The 26,972-nt window shown below is 38.4% G+C and overlaps 1 long non-coding RNA gene across 1 annotated transcript in view; it reads right to left on the bottom strand.

Annotated features, from left to right (window-relative positions):
- Positions 1 to 19,711, bottom strand: part of LOC122905089 — a 161,056-nt gene extending 141,345 nt beyond the window's left edge. Inside the window, exon 1 of the long non-coding RNA XR_006384316.1 lies at positions 19,617 to 19,711. This is a non-coding gene — a long non-coding RNA (uncharacterized LOC122905089). The remainder of the gene's footprint in view (positions 1 to 19,616) is intronic.
- Positions 19,712 to 26,972: the final 7,261 nt, after the last annotated feature.

Below are 26,972 nucleotides of genomic sequence, written 5' to 3'. Positions count from 1 at the left end.
CTAGAGCCATCACTGGGACCGGAAGTAGGAAAGAAGGAGAGGGGCACTACAACGCACAGACCCTGTGGAACAGGAAAGAGCCGTGGACTTGTTCTGGTAACCTGGTGCTCCCTGACTGCCTTTGTCTCATGCTAGTGAGCTGTGGGCTGTCCTCGTTAGAATATTCTTCATAGAGGAGGTCAACACAGGCTGACTGGGTCCAGGAGAAGAAGCCACTGGCCAGAGCTGAAGTGCAGAGCAGCTTTGGATCTAAGGAGATGTTGACCTTGGGACTACACCAAGGGAGGAAAAAAAGCAAGTTCTGAGAGAGAGTTCTACCAGCCTAGAGGTCACGCCAACCTTAGCGCTGAAGGGAAGGCAAGAAATTCAAGCTGAGATCCTGAAGGGTCTGTCAATGGGTTACATAATGATTTTCCTAAAATTAAAAAAAATATGTATATGTATGTATATATGTACATACATACATATATATTTGTTTTGTTTTTCTTTTAGAGTTAAGTTCTCCTCGCCTGTGAAAATACTAACTTGTCTTTGGTAAATTGGGAGTAAATGATTTTTGTCACAACTTGAACATAAAAATGAGGCCAAAAAGTGGAGATCTTTGCATGATAGAGCAGGGGGTTTTTGAAGATTTTTGAATAACCCAGTTACATGATGAAGTCAGTCTTCAAGGAGAAAGATCTGAGCTGCAATGTACGGGATGAATCAGAAGAGAAGACTGAAGACACAAAGCCTAGTACTACATGCTGCTGAAACGATTTAAAACCTAAAATAACAATTGCTAGGACTTGAGGGTAGTAGAAAGGGACAAATCTGAGAAAGAATTGTTCAGAGCTGCGCATAGGGAGAACAATGAAGGAGAGATGGCTCCGCGTCTTCTAGGGGCAGGGGGCAGCTGAAAAATGTGAGGGCTCTTGGTGGCAATAAGGAAAGGAAGTTGAAGTGACTGAGGGGAGTAGATCATGAATCCTGTCAATGTGAGATTTTAAGAGAAGCAGAACACCCATCTTTTGTGGGCAACTAGAGATACAGTGATGGAGAGAGAGTGAGATGTCAGATAAAATTTAGGAAAGAAAATACCCGGTTTGAAGCTATGTGCACAATGGTAGAGAAAGATCCAAGGGTACAAGTAATAATAATAGCAAAAAGAATAATTACAACTACTGTGACTTACTGAATGGCTATTATGCTCTAGACACCATACCAGTAATGTCACCTGTTTCATCCCTAGATACCATGAAATAGATTAAGTGGTTCCTATCACAGATGGGAGATTGATTGCTCTGCAAGGTTAAGGGACTTGCCTAAGGCCACCCACCCACTGAAGAACCAGGACTAGATGTCCAGTCTGTTGACTCCCAATTCAGTCTCTTTCCACAGGCCATTCCTTTCATGTGTGTGGTGGATCAGGCTCCTTGTCACAAAACACTGGAGGTGGAATTATGAAAATAGGAATATCGTGAAGATACCACTGGAGTAACTTCAATGGAAGAGAGGAAGGGAAATCAGGGTATTAGCACTGGTGGAGCCCAAGGGAGACACAGGTCTGGTAGAGAAAGAAGCCAAGAAATGTGTAATGTCCTCCCACAATGAAAAAAATCAGTAAAGAAAGCATTTCCCCCTTGTCCTAAACCTGACACAACACAAGGCGAGAACTCTGAAACGTAATTTTGTTTTGGAACACTTAATTACCTCCCCCATGGATGCAAAGGGAAGATGAGATCTAGGCAACAGCTTCTGAGTGAAGCAGAAGTTCCAATAGGGAGTTAAGCAGAGAGAACTGAGATGCTTTATAGCTTCATTAATAAATTCCCAGAACATTATACATATCCACCATCGCTTATAAGCCCCCCACCTCCTTGTATCCTCCCTTTGGCCCCATACATTCCAGAAGTGAATGTAAGCAACTTTTATTCTTATTTTCCTAGGATTGACTATAATAATTATATGTAAGTGTTGAGGTCAAAGGATATATCATAAAATCAGTGCCATTTAACAAGTATTTACTAATCAATTAATATGCTCTAATCTTGGTAGACACGGAATGTGTTAGATATTTCCTGCCTTCCAGAATCTCATCGTCATCACATAGGCAACCATAAATCATGGTATGTGATGAAGGTTATTAGAGAAGTATGAAATGAGGATTTGGGGCATAAAAAAGGAATGAAAATCCTAGTGTAAGGATTTACATTACACCTAGAAAGGCCAGATGGAAACTCATCAAGAGATAATGTTTGTTCTGGGCCTTCAAAGGTGAGTAAAATTTTTCCAAGGGGCTCAAAGACAAATAAGAAAGATGGAGTATTTTATTTGGGGCCGAAATGGAGGCTACAGTAATTGGCCAGCCTACAGCTGGCCCCAAAGGGAAATAGTGCACATCCTAATGGACATTGTATTAAGAAGCCTAAAGGATATATACCCTTTTTCAGGCCTGATATTGAACACAGTTCCATTAGTTGGGGGATGAGCAACAGGAGCCCAGACAGCAGGGAGCATCTGAAGTCCAAGGGTCAGTGGAACCATGATTCTAGGTCTCTCTCTCTGGCCTGAGAACCCAAGCCTGGGAGAGGCTTTCACAAAGGCTCAACTATGGGCTCAAGACAGTACCACTCAGTGTTTAGGTACTTCAAAAAGTAGAGGTCCAGAGAGAATGGTCCTGGCCATTCCCTTGATAAGCAGACTGCCAATGCCTGGACTTCAATTCAGAAACACCTCACACCAGGTCTGGGACAGTAAAATTAACCTGAGACCATACCCAACCAGCATGGGCTAGTTTCAATTCTTTTTAATATTTCTCCCAAATTACTACTACCATGATTTACAGCAGGTAAGTATGCAATATATATTTTCTGAACAACTACCTGAATATGTTTTTATGCTACATTAAACTTGTTTTGCTTCCATTTCCTGAAGGCTACAAGCTACATTATCATTGTCATCCATCATCATCATAATCGCATTACTGGCTTCCAATTATGGTGGGTTTACCATGTGCCAGATACAATCTTGGATGCCAGGGATCGCTAATCCTCATAACAGTCCTACAAGGTAAATACTATTGGCCACACTTTATAAATGGAGAAAGTCAACTTCAGAAGAATCACAGATCTTGCCCAAACCCACAAAGAGCTAACAAGTGGCAAAATAGTGGGACATCGGGGTGCCTGGGTAGCTCAGTTGGTTAAACCACTGCCTTCAGGGTCATGATCCAAGAGTCCCCGGATGGAGTCTCGCATCAGGCTCTGGGCTCTGTAGGGAGCCTGCTTCTCCTTCTTTCTCCCCTCTCATGCTCTCTTTTGCTCTCTCTCTCTCAAATAAATAAATAAAATCTTAAAAGAAAAAATAGTGGGACATCAACACCATGCTCTATGCAGTATGAAAACAACCCACCTCAATGGTAAATAAGGAAATTTCAAAAATTTGATCAATTACAAGGGCGCAAAAATTACTCCGCTCAGTTGTTTTTGTGAGAATGTAACAAATGCAGTGACTCCTTCAAAGGTTTTATTGCCTTTATTTATACAGAAAAGTATACAGTTTGATGAGTTTTCACCAGCTGACAAAACTGATTTTTTCCATTTCGATCTGCTATATTAGAGTTCCATGAATATAGCACAAAAATCGCATTTTCTTTGTCTATTATAGCCATCTTACAAATAAGAGGGGAGATATCAGTTTCCAATTTACAGACGCGTATGATTGTATTCTAAAGTTTACAAACAGTACTCTGGCACCATATTTCGAACGTCTTGTCTTCTTCCCTGCCCTTCACGAGCTAGCAATTCTAATAGTTAATACATGGAATCAACTCCCCCACCAAGAGCTGCTAGACTGACTTGAAGACATTTGTACTAGACTACATGCAGGTTATCCTTCCCAGAGAAATATCTCAATTCTCCCCACTGTGTTCTGAGGAAACTCAACTCCCCTGAACTCAGATCTGAGTGCTTCAGAAGTGAGAGATTTGGGGGCACCCGAGAACCCCCATTTATCCTCATCACACAAAACTGCAAAATGTAGCAAGGAAATGACATCAGACGAGCAAAGAACCTTGCAATATTCCTTTTCAAAAGTGTTCCTGTCTGTCAGGGCACATGAATGATTATGCTACACCCCTGATTGCTAAATCTGCCCCCTCTCATGGAGGGGCCAGCTGCTGCCTGTTCACCAGCAACAGCTCTGTCACTTTTACTTTGCATCCTAATTAAGAAGACATTGAGAGACACATGAAAGTACAAGTACCAGAAGGATTGTGCTATCTGTCATACTTCCTCCAGATGTTCTAATGATGCCTTTGAATTTGGATGGAGGAGACACACAGAAAGAACTCGGGTGCCATGAAACCTTTCCGTGACTACTTGTTGAAGAAAGACAATTAACGACTGAACAGCTGCTAATGGGAACCTTTAACTGGAAAACTTGCTAGGAAGAGCACTTACCAGCTCTCAGAGGAATTCATACTGATAAACACCTCAGTTATGCTCCTTATTTTTGTTCCAAAACGTACAATTAATCCTTCCTAAATCAGTTTCCTTCATTTACTAAGAGAGCTCATTAAGATAAGAAAGATTTATCACCAGGTTAAAAAAAAAAAAAAATTCTGTGAGCTCCTGGAAGCCTACAGTAGGAATCATTCCCCTGAAATGTTTTTAAAACTTCCCAAGTATTTGACTGGAAGTTTCTGGTATTGTACTATAGGGGAATTGCAAACATATAGTTTTGAATACTGAGGCCATGTTTTAGGAGCTTTCCTGTTGGACATACGTATCACTACATTACTTTTTAAAGGAGACTGTGCTTAGAATACTGTGCTACACCTCCATACCCCAATCCAGAGGCAATCAATAGTTCTTTTGGATACATGTGGCTTATGGGAGGCAGGGAGTGTATAAAGAGTTGGAGAGAGAAAGAGAAAGAGAAATTCTTTTTTTTTAAAGATTTTATTTTATTTATTTGACAGATAGAGGTCACAAGTAGGCAGAGAGGCAGGCAGAGAGAGAGGAAGAAGCAGGCTCCCTGCTGAGCAGAGAGCCTGATGCGAGGCTCGATCCCAGGACCCTGGGATCATGACCTGAGCCGAAGGCAGAAGCTTTAACCCACTGAGCCACCCAGGCGCCCTGAGAAAGAGAAATTCTTAAATTATCATTTTGGCAGTGGGCCTTGTCTTTGGGGTAGCCAGACTTTATTATAATGATGGTGTAATAGTGTTCTTAGTTGCTCTAAAGTGTAGGGTGAAATTGAAAGGTAAGCTTCCTATAAGGAAAGTGATCTTGAGCAAATCTCAATCAGTGTTGACCTCATCCCCTGTAAGGGGAGAAAGACTAATTAATAAAATGGTCTTTTAAATAGAAACTCTGACAGTTCTGTCCAATTTCATTATGCTAACAACCTCTTTCTCTACCCCTAAAGAAAAATGAACAACTCTTCCTAATTTTCATAAATACTGTACTATGCAATCAGGAAATAATTAATTTGGAGCTCTTCATCAGTAATGGGGATGAAGTTCTTTAATGAACAGCCTTCCTTTAACTCAATGATGAGGAAACTATTCCTGAAATATTTATTGGTATAAAACTACATCAAGGAAAGAAAAAAAAAGCAATTTTTTTAAAAAAAACAGGCCAAATCTTAAATAAGGTACAGCTGGTGGCTTGTCCTTTTGGGCACTGAAGGAATGAAATTCTAAAGAGTATTGGAACTTTAAAAAAATACCTCAATATTATTTTTGTTAATGTAATAGTCACATTTCTATGCATCTTGTCAGTCATAACACTGTATTAAATTACACTGAATTATGCAAGTATGAAAGAGGACTTTTCCTCCAATAAAATTAGCATCTGAGTTAGACTATCTCAATGGCAGCTCTATCAACACTTTGGGCTAGATAATTCTTCATGTGAAGGCTGTTCTGTGCATTGTGGAATATGTAATGGCACCCTTGGCCTCTACTCAGCCTCTAACACCCACCTCCTCTTGCCGCAGTTACAACAACCAAAAATGTTGCATTCAGGACATTCAGACCAATGTCCCTGAAAACAAAATCACCTCTAGTTGAGAACTAATTGGATCTAAAGCTCAAAAAAACTTCAAGTACATGGTTTTCATAAGAAGGATACAATGATAGATTGAATAAAAGCTCAGCAACAAAAAAGGTATCTAAATAGCTAGATGATTAGGTGATCTAGTGGTTATGAGCCCATTGGTTTAGGTTTGCATCTTGGCTCTACTTTTCACTAATATGGGCAAGCTACCTGTCTCTTCCAAGGCTCAATCTCTCCTCTACAAAATAGGGATAATAATAGAATTTACATATAGGCTTGTTTTGAAGATGAGACAAAATAAAGCACAGAAAAACCTGGAATGATTTGCTACCATTGGTCAACTACCATTACCATAGGTAGCCATCAAACTTTGGTTGGGTAGACAAGACTTATAAACATTTGTCCATCCATCATTCATATCGACATAAACAAGTGCAAAATAGATTTGAATGAGTAGTGCTAATGGAAATGCAAGCTTTTATTATGCATTGGTAGAATGCTACTTACATTTTAAATAATATGTTTTATAACAAATATATCATGTTTAATCTCATGAGTTTTTTCTTTAGAGGAAAAGGGCACACACTGAGCCAGGAATAATTAATCCAGAATGATAAAAATTGAGATATATCTTAGAAAAGTTTATTGAATTTTAAAAATAAGCCCCAAATCTTGGTAACAGCCAGGCAAAAGTATCAAACAATAGATAGGAAATGAGAAAATAAATAAAGCTGACCTAGCTTTCTCCATAGACCCCAATGCCAAAACCCAATAAATCAATACCTGTGAAACTATCAAAGAAAGAATTGTGAGCTGAGGAATTTATATCCAGTCAAGCTATCCTTCAAGTTTTATAAACGCTTCAGTCAAACCACTTAAGATATGTAAAAATTCAGGGAGTATTGCCAGGATTCTTCCTTAAGAAAACTACTGGATGACAGGATTCATCCAACCAAAATATAGCTGGGAAAAGTAAGCAAGAGATGGCTGATGAACACTGAATGTATTTCACTATAAATCAAAGAAAGAGGGGTGCCTGGGTGGATCAGTGGATTAAGCCTCTGCCTTTGGCTCAGGTCATGATCACAGGGTCGTGGAATCAAGCCCCTCCTTAGGGTGCAGAGAGCCTGCTTCTCCCTCTCTCTCTGCCTGCCTCTCTGCCTACTTGTGATCTCTCTCTCTGTGTCAAATAAATAAATATAATCTTTAAAAAAATCAAAAAAAGGAATATTTTAATATGATACAACTAACTAAAATCATGAGAGGACTGTGAAAGAAGGTGATAGTTTTCTGCTTCTCTCATCTTTAGTATCTGGAAATCAAAGGCTGTCAAAGGTAACAGAGCCAAATAATACAAATTTAAACATACTCAGCTGTTCAAAGGGAAACACTTTAAAAAGCTAGTAGTACTGACTGAAATAAGTTAATAAAGTACAAGAAAAGAAGAGGAAGGAAGAGGGAACTTGTGAATTTCAGTATTGCATATAGTAGGAAACTAACAAGTACAGTTTAAATACAGGAAGGAATCAAAGATAGTATATAAAATTATCAAAAGGTAACTAAAACGAAAATGCAAACTTCTTCATATCAGAAAAACCACACAGAGACAAACTGAATGAAAACAGACCACAGAGTAAAATACTTTTCAAAGTAGAAAAGATAGCATGAACTAATATGACAGAATTCAGACAAAATATACAGATCACACCAGTACATCTAAATGACCTACACTAATTGAGAGATAAAAACTGAATCACAAATCAAAACCCAATTCTATGTGGATGAAAAGTAAAAATGATTCAGAAAGTGAAAATAAAGAGATAACATTTTAACAAGCAAAAGCAAATAAGAAAGCAGGGCTTATGATTTTAACTGGCAGAGTAGAATCCGGAGCAAAAAGCATAAAACAAGACAAAGAAATCTACTTGTAATGACACTATGTAAAATCTGCAATGAAGATACAACTGCTACAAATATTTCTGCACCAAAGAACAGCAGTGTAAATACAGAAGGAATTTTAAGAGATTCAAGGAAAAATACTGAGAAACACATTAGAAGTAAGAGATTTGAAGTCATCTCTCTCCATCTATTGACAAATAGCATCGAGGAAAAATAAGTAAAGTTATAGAAGAATAAAAAGAGGATTAATAATAGAGATCTGACTGATAAATATAAAATTCTGCCCCCTGGAAAATTGAGACTAAACCTTCATTTCATATATACATAAACATTCACAAAAATTAACAACCTATTAAACCCCAAAGATAGCCACACCTTGAATCAGGATCATTTCTAGATCGATTAAAATGTTAAAAATAAAAAATTAGACATAAAAATACCTGGTGAAATGTCATGGGAGATGTATTTTTATATGACTTACGATGTTCTAAGTCTGACACAAAATCTGGAAGTCACAAAATAAAAGACATAATTTAAAATACTCAATGTATGAATTTCCACATGGCAAAGGCAAAATACAAAGAAAAAAAAGTAAAAAAAAAAAAAGAAGAAGAAGAAGAACCACAATCTATTTACACACATTTCCCAATAGCTAATATTACTAAATTAGAAGGATCCCCTAAAACTCAATATGTGAAAGATCAACCAACTAAATTTTATTTTATTTTATTTTATTTTATTTAAAATATTTTATTTATTTGAGAGAGACAGTGTACACAAGATGGGGTAAGGTCAGAGAGAAGCAGATTCCCCACTGAGCAGGGAGCCTGATGCAGGACTCCATCCTGGGGCTCCAGGATCATGACCTGAGCCGAAGGCAGTCTCGTAAGCAACTGAGCCACCCAGGCACCCTGACAACTGAATTTTAAGAGGCTATGTACAGTTCTCAGAGGAGTAAAAATGGCTCCTGAGCATATGAAAAGACACTAAACACTGAGACGCTATTTTCCACTTGTATTGGTAAAGATCAAAGAGTGAGGTAGGATACTGTGCTGGCAAGGGGAAGGGAAAAGGCATTATCATGCAGTGTTGCTGGGAGGCCAGATGCATTCGACCACCATGGAGGACTTTCAAACAATAGCATAACTACAACGTCCCCGCCCCCCCACTTCAGTTCCACAAATGTATCCTATGGATAGATGGAGAGTCACATATCTGATGTGGTGTTTGTACAAAGGTACTCATAGTTTTTGCAAACATTTGCAAATAACCAAAATGGACACATTAACAGGGAAATGGTTACACAAACTTTGGTACATCCTTACAATAGAATCAGAAAGAATAATAATGTACTGAAATGGAATGACCTCCAAAAAATAATGGTAAGAAAGGGAAGGAAGGAAAGAATGGAGGTGGGGAAGGAGGGAGGAAGGAAGAAAAAAGTGGTGTAGAACAGTGGTATAAAGTTGAGATTCAGGGTGTGGGAATGGACACACATATTTGTTTATTTGCCCATGTGCACAAACTATATCTGGAAGGATACATAAGAAATTGATTACAGTTTCTAAGCCAGGACAGTGGTAGAAGAGAGATTTGCCTTTCCCTGTACAGCAAAAAGATGCCTTTGGAATTTTTTTCTAATCTATTTTTGAGTCCATAAGTTGCATTTGCCCTATAGATTGCTAGTTTGAAATATCATCATAATCATTAAGCCAAAAGCGATCATTTTTTTAATCATAAAATTACTTTCTGTCTAATTTTATCTGCCTAAATGCATTATAATATTGGAGTTATGCAATCGACTTTATCCTAGCATGACAATTATTACAGTATAAGTACTTTAACTCCTAATGCCCCAAATTCTAAGTCCATTTCAAAAATAAAGTATTTTACTATGTCCGAGATGGGATTATTCTACTGCAGACTAAATCATACAAGGTTTTACTTGACAACACTTCCATCTCTGACATGATAACCCTATAGTGCAGGTTGATTCATTTAGACTGAAAAAAAAAATTTTTTAAACTGTCTTGTTAGAAAATCAAGGAAGAAAACAAAGAAAGAGAATAGTTTATTTTGCTCTGTCCATGTCTCAAGAGAAACATATGCTAGATTTGCTCATATTTGGAGATGAGTTTAAAAACATAAAGGCTGATAAATAGTAAGTAATCATATAAAAAGAGAAAGAGATTCATCATATCTGACAGCAGCATAATCTCAGAAAAATCTTTCCTTTTTTATCAGAAGGGTCAGGAAACAAAATCACCCCAAATTTAACAATTTACTCTATAGATTCAAATCCCCTTTGTCGATCCCTGAGTGGTCCAAATTTCTCAGATTTGAAGGCCTTTTGACTTTTTGTAATGTTTATATTCTCATTCCGCACAATTGCCTGCATATATCTGACTCCCAATTAAATCTGTATTGGATTTCAACAAAACTGATGCTTCCTATTTTGAGTAATAGTTAGTGCCATGTCTAAAGATATCTACACAATGATCTCATTTTCGAGTTTTCCTTCCCAAAAGACTACTTCCACTTCTCACCATATAAACTGAAATTACCCACAGTCTTTATTGCACTGTTTATCCATATACTCAGGGCCATTATTTCATATAAAAGTTTTTTGGAGAAACAAGAAGAGTGTCCTCTTGAACCTTGCCCTTTAATTAGTGTAAGCTCCTTGGAGACTGATAGTCTGACTTCATAGAAGGTAGGAGAACTGGTCTAGGAAACAGTGCTAAAATTAAACATTCCTTCCAAAGGTTGCAGGCAATCCTAAACCGTGAAATGCCTGCCAACCCCCTGAGAAGATCAATAGAGCAACCACTGGGCATATGAAGCAGAACCGCCCACTGAAAGGTCCACTTAATGAAAATCCCCAATGGGCACCAGGTCTGCAATATAAGCACATTCTTACAGAAGAATAGATTCCCTTTGAGCTTCTGACTCCAGTGGATGGTCCGATGAGCAATTAGGCTTGCAAACACTAACACCTACCAGCCCCACACTGACTAGATGGCCTCCCATAAATAAGACTAGGCTATTTTGGACTTCTTGCCTTTAGGAATCAGTAGACTACTGATATTAAACACAAGTGTTCTGGGGTCATCTGAAGCAATGAGGCTTTTTTATTAAGAAACTCAACTCCGATCAGCAAACATTTAGATTGGCTTTTGTAGAAACAGCACTTTGTCTTTTACCCACTAGCAAATTTATCCATGTCTTTTGGTTTGCTTCATTAAATTTAATGCACATGTATTGAACATTATTTTTAGGAGGAAAGACATGCTCAAGTGTTACCAGCTCTTCCTAATAAATCCATCAACACGGAGGGGTGGGGGTGTATGCTGTGTCTACTTTGCAATTCAATAGTAGGTTATAATCTCTCTTCCAACAGCAAGTTATTTATCTTACTAACAAATCCATCAAAATAAATATCTCCTAAGGTACAGTATTATTAAATATTTTTCACAGCTGAAATTCCCCAACCTCCTTAGGCAGAATTAATAGCTTTTGTTCATACATACATCATGATGCTCCTCACATTTTTAATGGGTGCTGTTGTTGATAGGTCTTTTATTACCAGCAGATTGGGACCCCCCGAAGGTGGACCACAGGTATTATTCATCTCTGAATAAGTCCCAATAACTTGCACAGAGCCTTCCACAGTATGGATGAATAAATAATAAAAGCCTGTAGCCAGAGGATTGTTGATCCCCATAGCAATGCTGGGATGCAGGTAGCAGGGCAGAGACAGGTGGAGTGTTGAAGCACTGAAACTATTTCCCCTGACCTCCCCTCATCCCATAGCCCTGGTTCTCCTTTTCCCTTCAATTCTATTGCTACAATATAACGCACATCTGAATGTGGCAGTTGCTGCACAGAATGGCAATTTAGACCCATGACAGTTCAGTGCAGGGCCAAGCAGCCTAAGGCACTAAAAGGACAACATGTCTTTAAAGTCCCTGGTGGTGACACACTGTGACACTGCCCATTGCATAGTCCTCTCTCAAGTCTCTCCCACAGAGTCTCTCCCCTCTCCCTCACTCAGCTTCTTCTCTGCTCCTCTCTCTTCTTCCCTGCTCCATTATTCCCATTGTCCTGCTTGTGTCCAGGATAGCCCTTGTCCTGAAAATATTGCTGGGTAGGGATAGAAAATGATGAGCAGAGTGTCACCACTCGTCTTTGGCTTGCTCAGGACAAAAATCATTAGTGAATTCTTAATATACTTACCTGCAACCTCAAAAGTCTAAAACAGGGCTAGATAGAGCCACCAGCAATTAATATGAGTGGCCATGGAAGAGAAAGTTTGCTTGCACTCTCTATCTAGGAAATTGTAACTTTCTTGGCAGTAGAAAGTATTACTTTATTTAAGCCTTAGTACTGAGCTTTTCTTCCTTTTCTTTTCCTAAACTGCCCCCTGCTCCAAGCCCATTCTGATTGGTAATGGTTCTGCTGGAGCACTGTGTTTAAGATAATTAAGAGGTAGCATCCTGGCCCAACAAGGAAATTATTATAGAGGCACCTGGGTGGCTCAGTCAGTTGAGTGTCTGCCTTCAGTCAGGTCATGGTCCCACATGGGACGGATCGAATCCCACATGGGACTCCCTGCTCAGTGGGGATCCTGCTTCTCCTCTCTCTCTCTCTACTGCTCTGCTCACTTGTGCTCGCGCTCTCTCTCTCTCTGTCAAATAAACAAATAAAATTAAAAAAAAAAAGGGGGGGTAGAAAAGAAGAGGTATTATAATGCATTAGCAATGTCTTGCTAAGTGACCAAGAATAAAGAGCAATGACATACACGCTAGTTATTTGCCCCATTTGCCCAACTCTCTCATCTGGTAAATTACTACTCTTGATGTAATCATCAGGGCTTGTGAAGTTTATTTGATTCATTCCACAATTAACTGAACTTGAGTATGACTTAATTAGAATTGAGTATGAGCCAGCACTATGCTGGACATTGGACATGTAAAGATAATAACTCAGCACAGTCCTTCATCTCGGGCAACAGAGGCTAGCTTCTCACAACCGCAATATTCGGTTTACACTTCAGTAAAGGCAGCCAGCAGGCAATGTGGTCCATGTTCTTGCAGTTTAGGAAATGGCTGGCATAGAACCAACCTTATAATCCAGCAAAGAAATCTTAACCTTGGATTTCCAAAAACCTAAACCACCAGAGGGGAGAGGAGGTAGGGAATGGACGACATAGGTAAAGGGGATTAAGAGGTACAAACTTTCATTTATTAAATAAATAAATCATGAAGATGAAAGTACAGTTTAGGGAATATAGTCAACAATTTAATAATAACTTTGTATGGTAACATAGTAATTACACTTATAGTGAGCATTTGGTAATGTATATATTTGTCAAATCATTATCTGGTACACCTAAGACTACTGTAATATATGTCCACTATACTTCAATTAAAAATAAAACAAGTAGGGCGCCTGGGTGGCTCAGTGGTTAAGCCGCTGCCTTCGGCTCAGGTCATGATCTCAGGGTCCTGGGATCGAGGCCCACATCGGGCTCTCTGCTCAGCAGGGAGCCTGCTTCCTCCTCTCTCTCTGCCTGCCTCTCTGCCTGCTTGTGATCTCGCTCTGTCAAATAAATAAATAAAATCTTTAAAAAAAATAAATAAATAAAAATAAAACAAGTAAAACATAACTGAAATAGAAGTCCCATTTACAATAAACTCCCACAGTATAAAGAAGGTAGATAGAAGTCTAATAAATAGACCTAAATAAAAAATAAAATATCCAAGAGAAGATGATATTTTTAAAAAGCCTAAACCAGTCAAAAATACTCCAAAGCGTCCCCCCAGATTTTTGGACTACATCTGAAAGGGGCTTAGGGCCTTTGATGTAGGTTCAAGTAATTAAATATTAAGCGTTGCCACTCCGAACAGTTTGAGAAATGTAGATGACCCTTAGATAGTACACGACCCTGGTAACGGCAGCTGAGATGAGGACAAACTTAGAGAAATAACAGACGAAAGCAATATGACTCCGTACAGACGTGAGTATCTGCCCAGCAAACAAGGACTAACTTTCCAGAGTAATCAGTTCTGGGCAAGGTGTGACAAACGTTGGAGCTGTCACATGGACACACTCACGCTCGGAGTCACAACCCATCTGTCTAGGCTAAGAAGTGCTGGTTCCTTGTGGAAAGAGGAACCTTTCAGCCTGAGAACCAGAGCAGAGGCAGGATGAAGAGGACAGATCAGAATGGAAGACCCACAGCTTGGTCCTCCGAGCTGAACTGCAGCCTACCCTTGAGGGCTCCTCCTCTCTCCATCCATCATCCTGGTGGCTTCCCATTCAGAATCCTCCCCAGCACTGGGCTGCTGCTGTGTTGTAGATCTCAAAAACTTGTTTCTGATGGAACGGCCTTGGACATGTATTCTGTCGGCAAATTTGGGGTTCTCTTTCTTTACCTGCTTACGTTAAATTTGTACATAGGCTAAAGAAAAGCCTCTTAGCTTTTTTTTAACTAGGTATATGCACTATATTAAATATATAATTTTTAACTAGATACATGCCAACAGGAATTTCCCCCCATTAGCCAAAATAAATCCAAGAATTTGATTACTTTCAGCTGTGGCTCTCTACCCTCGTTAGAGTTAAACAAACTGGGATCTACATGACAAGGTGTTTCTTAAGGTGCAGTCCTAGACCATCCATCTCAAAATCGTCCTAGGAAATACGTAAATGCTGATTTCTGGGCTCCACATGGGAACTATAAAGGGCCCATAAATCTGCATTTTAACAAGTTCACCAGAGGATTCCTAAAGGGATTGACATGTAGGAATCTGTAACATGTTAGGGTGATTGCTCAATGGGAAAGGGCTTTTCCTATCCAGTCCTTAAAGGCATTTAAAATATATCAGCAAGGTGCCCTGGCCTGGCTCCATCAGTTAAGCCATTGACTCTTGATTTCTGCCCAGGTCATGATTTCAGGGTCAGGAGACTGAGCCCACCTAGGGTTCTGCACTGCTTGATATTCTCTCTGCCTTGCCACCTGCCCCTCCTGCTGCTCATGCTGTCTCTCTCTTTCAAAAGTAAAAATAAAAATAAACAAAACATCAGCAAATATAGTCACAGCAGTGCAGTAGCGTTAGGATAATTCAAAGTTCAGATCACTGGAAATTCCCTGAAAGCTGGCATGAGCTCCAACCCTCCCACCTCACCCCCTCATCCCGTCAACTTGATGGGTTTAGAAGAATCTTAGTCCCTCAGTACAAGGCAAAGGAAGCCTGCGGTGCACGAAGGTTAAGACTATTTACAGACTGGGGACAGTTCTTCAACCCTCAGAGGACCCCTCCCCCCGCCCCACAGCACGGGGGCAGGGGGGAGTCCCCATCCTTCGCAGGATGGGCAGAGGCCGGAAGCAGCTCCTCCGCAGGCCTCCGACCCCCTGCCTTGCTATTTACTGGAGGATATTCCTGACTCCGGAAGGGCAGCTCCCAAACTGAGTCACAGAGGGATTTTGGCCTGTATCTCTGGCGGTTCTTCTCAGCCCAGCACCCATAAATCCTCCTGCCCCCATGAATCAATAGCAGACACAACAAAACTGGAACCTGGCAAGTTTAAAGTTCAACGTGGTCGCTGAGGGAAAACACACTGTTGTCTGATTCCGCAGTTCTTTTTAAGGAAGAAGAGCTCGGAAAGAAATACCGAAAATCATTGTCTTGCTATTTTCCAATACCTAACCTTTCACTTTGTTTAGCTTCCAACAATTGCCTGAGTTGTGACCACTTTTAAAACCAGGTTCAAGTTAAATACTAAGTTCTCTACTAGATTTTATTCAGTATAGATTTTCTTCTCCAACACCTCAACAGAACAGTTATTTTGATTCAGACACACGTCAGGTCACACTTATTAGCACACACAAGAAAGCCCCCATGCTAATGCTGGGATAGAATGAAAATACTGAATTTGTTCATTTCCAACATATTTGTATGCCTCTTGGTACTCCTATCGTGCTTCTAGCAAATACACTTTAGCCCATCAAATTCAAAACATGGCTTTGTACAGGATCATACATCCGTGAAAGAGCTACCACCAGGGAAAGAATTTAAAAGGTAGAGACAAAAATGACTAGAATTTAGTCTACAACGTTCATCTTGCCATTATAGAGACCGGATTCTGTAGGGTGAACTCAAAATTTCCTTCCAGCACTCGAAACTGTGATTTCCTAATATGGCAGAAGCTATTGGTGCCTTCTTTTACCCCTTCATCAAAGTTCCCACACCTGCCTTCAGCTTCCTACAGCAAGCCCCTGTGCCTCTCACCTGCCTGAGGGAGAGCTGGGCTTGCCAGGGTAGGAGGACCAGCTCGGAGGACCAGAGTGAACGCCCCAGCTCTCAGCCAGTGATGCAAAGAAATTAGATTATTAACCATCTCTGTGTCCCCAAGCGGGACAGCTCGAAGGTGTGCATTACACCATATCCCAAGCCTGGGTCACCTGCCTGCTGACATACCCTGTGTTGGCTTCCCTGTCCTGCTTGGCCACTCCCTGCTGGTGCTCAAATCTTGTCTCAAGATGTGTTTCTGGGGGCTACTCCCATGTCCCCCAGCTATGGCAGAAATGGAGAGCCAAGATAGCTTGGTTTTTCACTTTAAAAAGACAAACAGATCAGATTTATATCATGGGAACTTAGAGGACGAAGTAAAGAGTTCTGTCTCAAACAGCGTGAGAGGTATTCACCTGGTTCTCACAAGTGCCAAGTTTTCGGAATCTTTGTCTTAATTCACACTAGGAATTATTATGCATTGAATAAGAATACATATCAATCAGTCTCAAAACTGATCTAATGAGCAATTTTGAGGTAAAACTCAAAAAGTGACCATATTTTCTCAAAACCCTAAAGTGGTATTTGGGATACTTGCCTTAGGAGAGCAAAACTTAAGAATTCTATAGCTCTCTCATTTGGTCTGTATAAGCCTGCTGTCTCCATTGGTTCATTATTTTTCACTTTTACTTTAAACAAGACATTTTTTCCACTTCATTAAATTTGTATTGAAGTAACCCTAGAAATACCTCTTTATTTTTTTCATTTATTTATTTTCAGAATAACAGTATCATTTTTTCACCACACCCAGTGCTCCATGCAAGCCGTGCCCTCTATAATACCCACCACCTGGTACCCCCAACCTCCCACCCCACCACCACTTCAAACCCCTCAGATTGTTTTTCAGAGTCCATAGTCTCTCATGGTTCACCTCCCCTTCCAATTTACCCCCAACCCCCTTCTCTCTAACTCCCCATGTCCTCCATGCTTTTTGTTATGCTCCACAAATAAGTGAAACCATATGATAATTGACTCTCTCTGCCTGACTTATTTCACTCAGCATAATCTCTTCCAGTCCCGTCCATGTTGCTACAAAAGTTGGGTATTCGTCCTTTCTGATGGAGACATAATACTCCATAGTGTATATGGACCACATCTTCCTTACCCATTCATCTGTTGAAGGGCATCTTGGTTCTTTCCACAGTTTGGCGACCGTGGCCATTGCTGCTATAAACATTGGGGTACAGATGGCTTTTCTTTTCACGACATCTGTATCTTTGGGGTAAATACCCAGGAGTGCAATGGCAGGGTCATAGGGAAGTTCTATTTTTAATTTCTTGAGGAATCTCCACACTGTTCTCCAAAGAGGCTGCGAAATCAGCCTGAGATCAGAATTATAAACGTCTGGATCTCTACTGGAGCAGAAGACACCAGTGGGCAGGTAGAAATAGCTCTTTAAAATGTCATTTTTTACTCTCTGTTCTTACTAAACTGCTATCTGATAGCACTTGAGTCTCTATAAGAGTACACAAGTTTTATTAAATAGGTTTATGGAGAATTTACAGGTTTTCAAACCAAAGGCTTATCTGTCTTCCAGTGTTATATTGATGGATATGTAAAGCTGTGAAAAGATGACTTTAAATTTGAGCCTGTGTTCCACTGAGTCTGAGGTCACTCAAAAGAGGAATTTAGGATGAAAAATAGTAATATGGTATATTTCTTCCCAAGTAAAGATATTACCTTAAAAATAATTATTGCCGCAGCCACACTCAGAGAAGAAGAAAAAAAATCTGCGTTTTCCAGAACAAACCAAAACACTAAGATTATAAGTGAGCACGTGAATTGCCTGAGACTACTCAATGAGCCAAAGGTCTGAGTGAAAACAGGCTGCAGGACCCTAATCCCAGATCATGCTGTCTAAATAGTGGGTTATTGAGTCTCACTGCCAGGCCAAGGTGGATTTACCCTACATCCAAAGAAGCCTTACTACATATGTATGCAATTATTTCTTGAGCTCTGGGTGGTTCTCCTGTATGATCTCACATGTCATAGGGTTTTGTAAAATTTGCAGAAGCACAATTCTTTTAACTGTAGTTAGTTAAAGTCTGTCCCCTACAGAGGACCTCCCCAAATGTTACAAGCTTCAGATTCTATAAAATCAAAAGCCTTTTGGGCACCTGGGTAGCTCAGTGGGTTAAGCCTCTGCCTTCGGCTCAGGTCATGATCCCAGGGTCCTGGAATCGAGCCCCGCATCGGGCTCTCTGCTCAACAGGGAGCCTGCTTCCCCCTCTCTGTCTGCCTCTCTGCTTGCTTGTGATCTCTTTCTCTGTCAAATAAATAAATAAAATCTTTTAAAAAAAAATCAGAAGGCTTTCTTCTGCTGTGTCTGCATGAACATTCCCTGTATTTTCCAGCTGAACACTTAGTCTCAGAACTCACAACCCCACCAAGTGTGCTCTTCCCAGAAAGACTTCATATCATAACATTAGCTCGGGCCTCACGGCACCTCCCCAGGTAACAACTTCACTAATCTATGAACTTCCGTAAAATATTTGGCCATGACTTGGGACCTTTGTCAGAAACTTAGGAAGCTTAATGCATCAGTGAGCAGTTAACATCTGCGGGTTCCCACTGAGATCTAAGGTATCAGTCAGTGGCAACTAGGACTCTTTCTTTCTTTTTTTAAACCAGTATTCCTTGCAATGGGCCTTCATAGAAAACAAGCATATGCTGATGTTTTAAATTAAAAATGTACTGTTCTGTAGAGAATGTCTACACAGCATTCTCCTTCTTGGCCCAAATAATTCTTATTATATTTTGCCCTCCAAAAGTGATTATGGGACTTATGGAAACACTGAATCCCAAAAGAAAATATTTCTTTATAAGAAACCATAATGCTTTGAATGCCATTATTTTCTGGACTTTTAATCATGTAACTCTTTTTATCTCTGGTTTGGCCCCTGCTGCTCATTCTTCATTCTCTACCACCAAACCTCTCCAAAACACTAGATAAAAAGAGATGAACCCTAACATAATGGCAGGATACCACTGAGTCCTGGAAGGTGTTACCCTCCTTCTAGGCTTTGGGTAGACCTAGAGAAGAGCTGGCAACTTACCCTTCTCTCTCTTATTATTGTAACTGATATTGCCAAGTGTGCCTTAGCTGGTTTCATTAGCAATAATAATGGCTAACATTTATTGAACTCAGACTATGTGCCAGACACTACACTAAGAACTTGACATGCATTATCTCATTTAAGTAAGCCAATGACTATAAAATGTTGGTACTCTTTAATGGCCCCATTACACAGGTGAGGAAACCAAAATACAGCAAGGTTAAGTAATTAGCTTAGTAATTACTTTCTGTTTGACCACCTACCTTCTCACCTAGGGACTCTCGGTCCCAGCCTCTCCCAATGCAGGATTAGACATGCGATTCAGGCTGGCCAGGTAAAGAATCCCATCCTCCTGGTCATAACTGTTGATTCAGAGATGGGAATTATATTAGTTATCTATTACTGCATGACAAACCATTGCAAACCTAGAAACTTTAAACAATATTCATAGTTCTGTATGTCAAAAGCCTAGACACAGCATGGCTGCATTCTCTGCTCAGTTTACAAAGCTAAAATCAAGGTGTTGGCCAGGTTGAGTTCTCATCTTGAGAGTCTCAGGGGGATGGACGTGGGGAAGTCCACTTCTAGAATCATTCTTGTCATTGGCAAAATTCAATTCCTTGCCATTGCAGGTCCAAGATCCCTGCTCCTTGCTGGCTGTTAGCCCTGGGCCACTCGTAGATCCAAGAGGCTACCCACATTCCTTGCCACATGACCTCCCTCATCTTCAAATTGGCAATAGTGTGTTGAATGCTTCTTATACTTCAAATATCTGACATCACTATCTCTGAGCTCAAGACCCGGATTTAAAACATTTGTGTGATTAGATCAGCCTACCTAGATAGTTTACCTATCTTAACATCAACTGATTTGGAGACCTTAATTATATCTGTAAAATCCCTTCACAGCAACATCTAAACAAGTGCTTTACAGGATAACTGCAAAAGAGTATTTTGTACATTAGGGCTGGAAATTTTCAGAATCATCTTAAAATTTTCCCAACCACAGACATACAGCCTAATCCATGCCAGTCAGATCCCTCTAAACAAAGAAGCATTCCTTCTTCTCTGGGCTCACTAATTGTAATTCCCAGCCTAGAGCTGGGAAATGGAGAAAGTGTGCCTGCAAATGAAGCCAAAATAAAGGGAAAGAAAGTTGAGAGGGAGAAAGAGGTCACTGATAATATTATTTGAATATCTGGATACAGATACCTACTAACTTGATTGGCATCTGTTACTTGCAACCAAAGAGTTCTGGCCAACACAACTAAATCTTTCTCACTCCAAAGTCCAAGCTCTTAATGATGAAATTTCTGATTATGTTAATAATATCAGTAACAAGTATGTGTTGGGGGAGAAATAAAAGTGTAGACTTTTTGTGTATGTTAAGTTTTTATCTATTACAGTTAAGTTTTTATCTATTAGATGTTTTAAGGAAACCTCGTGAAAATCACAAAGAAAATACCAATAGAAGCCACACAAAAGATAAAGAGATCAAAGAACATCACTACAAAAATCAACCAAACACAAAGAAAGAGAGCAAGAGGAAAAGAGAAACAAAAGAACTGTAAGACAAACAGAAAATGGCAATTTTAAGTCATTCCCTGTCAATATTTACTTTAAAAAGAAATTGATTAAACTCCTCACTGTAAAGATTTATACAACGGCTGAGTGGATAAAATATAAGACCCAACTATTGCTGAATAAGAGATTCACTGTAGATTTAAGAACACACATCAGCTGAAAATAAAAAGATGGAAAAAGTTGCTCCATGCAAATAGTAAACTAAAGAGAACAGGTGTGGCTATGTTTATAACAGACAAAATAGACCTTAAGTCAAAAACAGTCACAAGAAACAAAGAAGAACATTACATAGTGACAAAAGGATCAATTCACCAGGAAGATATAATAATTACATTTATATCCAACAGCAGAACATTCAAATATATAAAGCAAACATTAATAGAACTGAAAAGAGAAACAGCATTACAATAATACTAGGAGACTACAATACCCCACTTCTGGCAATGAACAAAACAGTCAGAAAGAAAATCAGTAAGGAAACAGCAGTCTTGAACAACACTGTACACCAATTGGACCTAACAGATACATACAGGATATTCTACCCTATGGCAATAGAATATACATTCTTCTCAAGCACACTCCCAACATTCTTTAGAGTAGATCCCATATTAGGCCACAGAACAAAACTTTAAAAATTTAAGATCAAAATTGCACCACATATCTTTTCTGACCACAATGGTATGAAGCTAAAAACCAATAAAAGGAGGATAATTGGCAAATTCAGAAATATGTGGAAATTACACAACACTATCCTGGAAAAAGGTGGGGGTGTCAAAAAAGAAATCAAAGGGGAAATCAGAAAGTATCTTGAGACAAATAAAAATGAAAACCCAACATACCAGATTTATGGGATACAACAAAAGCAGTACCAAGAGGGAAGTTTATAGCAATAAAATTCTATATTTAAAAAGGAAAAAGATTTCAAATAAATAACCTAACTTTACACCTCAAGGAACTAGAAAAAGGAAAACAAACCAATTCCGAAGTTAGCTTAAGGAATTATAAAGATTAGAGCAGAAATAACATAGAAACTAGAAAAACTATAAAAGTAAGAGCTGGTTTTTTCAATAGATGAACAAGATTAACAAATCCTTAGCTAAACTCGAGGTGGGGGAGGCTCAAATAAATAAAATCAGAAATGAATAAGGAGATATTGTAACTAATGCCAGAGACATACAAAAGATCATTTAAAAAAAACTAGTAAGAACAATTACATGCCAACAGAATGGATAATCTAGAACTGGATAAGTTACTAGAAATATATGATTTATATTTTTGTGAATCATATGTATGAAGTGAATCATAAGGAAATGAACATACATGCAAAAATTCTCAATAAAATGTTAGCAAACCAAACCCAACAATATATTAAAAGGATCATACACCACAGTCAAATGAGATTTATTCCTGGCATGCAAGCATGTTTCAACATAAGCAGATCAACTAATGTGAGGCACCAAATGTAATGATAAACAAAGTGAAGGATAAAATACCTCAAAAGATACAGAAAGAGCATTCAACAAAAATCAACATCTATTCATGATCAAAATTCAACCTATTAGCTATAGGAGTAATAAAGATAATAACTTTATCTTTATTACTTCAAGATAATAAAGACCATATATGACCAAACTCAGAGCTAACATTGTTTAACAATAAAACCTGAAAGCTGTTCATCTAAGATCAAGAACAATACAAGCATGCCTGCTCTTGCCAAGTGTAGTACTCAAAATCCTAGCCAGAGCAATTAGGCAAGAAAACAACAGAGTGAAAAAGTCAATCTACAGAGTGGGAGAAAATATTTGTAAACCATATATCTGATAAAGGTTTAATATATAAAATGTATAAGAAATGCCTACAACTCAATAACAAAAACATAAACAACCTAATTTTTAAATGGACAGTGGATCTGAACAGATGTTCCTCTGAAGAGGACTACAAATGGTCAACAGATAAATTAAAAATATGACCAACATACCAATCATTAGGAAATACTAGTCAAAACTACACTGAGATATCACCTCACATCTGTTAGTATAACTATTATCAAAGAGACAAGAGATAAGTATTGGTGGGGCTATGGAGAAATTAAAACCCTTGTTCACTATAGGTGGGGATGTAAAAGGATGTGGATAGTTATGGAAAATAGTATGAAGTTTCCTCCAAAATTTAATAATAGACCTACTAGATGAGACAGCAATTCACTTTGGGGTTTACATTCAATAGACTTGAAATCAGAATCTCAAAGAGGTATCTTCACTCCCATGTTTATTGCAGCATTATTCATAATAGCCAAGATATGGGAACAACCCAAATCTCTGTTAACAGATGAATGGATTAAGAAAAATGTGTATACATGGGGTGCTTGGGTGGCTTAGTGGGTTAAAGCCTCTGCCTTCGGCTCAGGTCATTATCTCAGGGTCCTGGGATCGAGTCCTGCATTGGGCTCTCTGCTCAGCAGGGAGCCTGCTTCATTCTCTCTCTCTCTGTCTGCCTCTCTGCCTACTTGTGATCTCTGTCTGTCAAATAAATAAATAAAATCTTAAAAAAAAAAAGAAAGAAAAATGTGTATACATACATGAGATGTTATTCAGTCTTTAAGAAGAAGGAAATCCTGCCATATGCGACAACATGGATGAACCCAGAGGACGTTGTTAAAATTAAATACAAACTGGAGAGGAGACTTGGAAATTCCACAAGCAGACAAAAACATCTGAGCCATATAAATGAAACTTAATTTAGCTTATTCTGCAAAACAACCTGAAACTTAACTTGGGTCAATTTTTTTAAAAGAAACAAGTATTTTCTGAAAAATTGTATAAGATAATCACTTTTATCCCATTCCTTGCCTTTTGGAAACCCTCATTGCAATAACTAACCATTGTAAAGATTAAGCAATTTCCTCACTTTCACTTTATAAACCATCATGTAGTATCATGCCCCTGAGCTTCACATCAGTCTTAGAATTAGAGGCATACAAAAGATAATTAAAAAAAAAACTAGTAAGAACAATTACATGCCAACAAAATTGATAATCTAGAACTGGATAAGTTACTAGAAACATGATTTATATTTTTGTGAATCATATATATGAAGTGAATCATAAGGAAATGAACATACATGCAAAGAACTGTCCAGAACTGTTTTTATATCTACAATAAACTCTTACCAAGTACTTCTTGTTGATTCAGTAGTTTTAATTTTGCTATTTCTGGATTTTTGACAACATCACATTAAGCGAAACAAACCAATCACAGGAAGACAAATACTGCATGATTCCACTTATAGGGGGTATCTAAAATAGTCAAAATAATAGCAGAGAATGACTGGTTTCCAGAGGCTGAGAGCTGGGGGATATGAGGACAGTTGTTCAATGACATAAAGTTTCAGTTACTCAAGATGAATACATTCTAGAGATCTCCTATAAAACCATGCAATAGTTAACAATACTGTGTTGTGTACTTAAATTGCGTTAAGAGAGTCGATGCCATGTTTTTATCATATACATGCACACAAAGTATTCCTACCACAAGAAAAATAAACAAAGGGACACAAGGAAGTTTTTGGAGGTGATGAATGTGTATTACCTTGATTATGCAATGTTTTCATGGATGTGTGAAAATGTCCAAATTCTAAATTGTATTCATTAAACACATGCCATTTTTTTTAAAAGATTTTATTTATTTATTTGTCAGAGAGAGAGAGCCAGAGCAAGCACAGGCAGCCTGGGTGGCTCAGTTGGTTAAGCAGCTGCCTTCGGCTCAGGTCATGATCCCAGCGTCCTGGGATCGAGTCCCACATCGGGCTCCTTGCTCCGCAGGGAGCCTGCTTCTCCCTCTGACTCTGTCTGCAACACATGCCATTTTTAATATCAATTATAGTTCAATAAAGGTGTTTTTTAAAAATTGCTTATGGAGTATTTTCCCCACCGACTTCCATGATAAATCCTGAGGTGCATCTATGAATACATATGCAGTAGAAAAGGGTGACAGTGACAGAGCTTAAAGAATGCTTATTCTTCTTAAGCAGTGTCCTACCTTCAGAGATTTTGTTTTCATTGCTCTGCAGCATAGCCTGAACCTCAGGGTTTTTTTTAAACCCCCAGGTGATTTCAAAGTGCAGCCATGGTTGAAATCACCTGGTGCTCAACAGTGACTCTCCACATAAATAAACATACACATCCCCTACGGATCTTGTTAAAATGCAGATTCTTATTCGGGAGGTCTAAGGTGCAGCGCAGGAGTATATATTTCTAAAATGCTTCAGGGGATGCTACAGATGCTGGTCTGTGCCTCACTCTTGGACCAACAAGTCTATAGTATGTAGCCATTTGTAAGAGTGGCATTAATTGAATCAGAAAAACCAAAAGGGCAATTTAGATATAAGAAAAGTGGCACCCATAGAAAACATACACAGTGATTCTTCAGCTTCGGCTACTGTGGAATCACCTTGCAGGGAATTCGTGAGTGGAACTACATCTTCCTTGTTCTGTTTCCATAAACTCATCAAGTAACCAGAACATCATTGATCTGTTGTAGTAATCTAAACCCATCATCGTTGAGATGGGGAGAGAACATCTTCCTTTTACGCAGAGACAATCTGGAGTAGGAAAGATGCATTCATCTTCTTTTTGTATTGCACTAGTCTGTGACAAGCTGTAAACAACAGGGGAACTCATTTGGCATATTTTCCCTGCAGCCATTTGTCAGGTGTCATAATTCTATGAAAAAAAAAAAAAAGCCCTTGGGAAATTATAATAAATGTATTCCTTACTATTGAGTGTCTATTCATGCTGATATCTCTTAAGAGTTTCAGCTTTTATTTGCATGGCAACATCATTTTAATATTAATATCATCAAACATTATGGAGAATTTTTATTTGATACACAAACACAAAGTATTTTTGGTAAAATAAAACAGTACAGTATTCAGGATTTCCATTACCCATAAATATTTACAGCTGAAATAATCAGAAAAGACATATGTTTCACAGTTACACCTCTATTAAAATTTTTTATAGCTATTTTTCCACATCATAGAAATAGGAGTGCTGGTTTTCATTTCCATACTAGCAAACAGAAGATGCATAAATGAAAGGATTTAAAGGTGACTTCAGCATTTGTTTGGTTTTTTTTCCTCCCTAGGTCAGTGGTTCCTGAACATTTTTTTGTCCCAGAACCCCTTTCATCCTTAAAAATTATTGGGGATACAAATTGCTTTTATGTTAGTCCTATTCATATTTACTCATTTAGAAATTAAAACAGAAAAACCAAGTACATTTAACTCATTTAAAAATAACAATAGTATATGCATTACAATCCACTATAAATAATGAATCTATAGGAAAAGCAAGTAAAATTTTCAAAGTAAGAAATATTTAGCAAAAAAGAATATTACTTTTTTAATTTTAAAAAATCTCTTTTTGAGTCTGTCTTCCTAGAAGACAGATGGATTCTTACATCTGTGTCAGCATTTAATTTATTGTGATATAAAGTAAATCTAGCATCTCAAGATCAATAATCTGATGTGCTATGGAGAGTGCTATGAATTGTGTAAGACTGATGAATCACAGACCTGTACTCCTGGAACAAATAATACATTATATGTTAATTTTTTTAAAAGATCCATAATTTGGAAAAGGAAGAGTATTTTAATATTCAGATAATTGTGGATATCTTCTTTGATACTACACCAAAACTCAGCAAGAGATCATTTCGGAAAGGTAAACTACAATTTAGAATCAGAATCCATATTAATAAACTTTTATTCTGTGTTACACTAAAATCTACTTGTCTAGCTTGTTCTGTGAATAAATCTTTTACTCATACATGATCTTGACATTTGGAGCATGTTGGTTCACTGAATTATGGAGATCTTTCAAATGTTGACATTTCATTATACAATTTCAAAAAAACAAATCCATTAATATTACCACTAATCTGATCAGAAAGGTTTTTACATATTGGAAAGCTATGAAGCTAATAGTAGCTGATACAAAATTTAATTTTCTCTTAAAAGCTCAAACTTGATCATTAA

The sequence above is a fragment of the Neovison vison genome, chromosome 1, assembly GCF_020171115.1.
Source record: "Neovison vison isolate M4711 chromosome 1, ASM_NN_V1, whole genome shotgun sequence".
Taxonomy (NCBI): domain Eukaryota; kingdom Metazoa; phylum Chordata; class Mammalia; order Carnivora; family Mustelidae; genus Neogale; species Neogale vison.
Note: the sequence above shows the minus strand (reverse complement) of the source record. Positions and strands in the feature narration are given on the sequence as shown.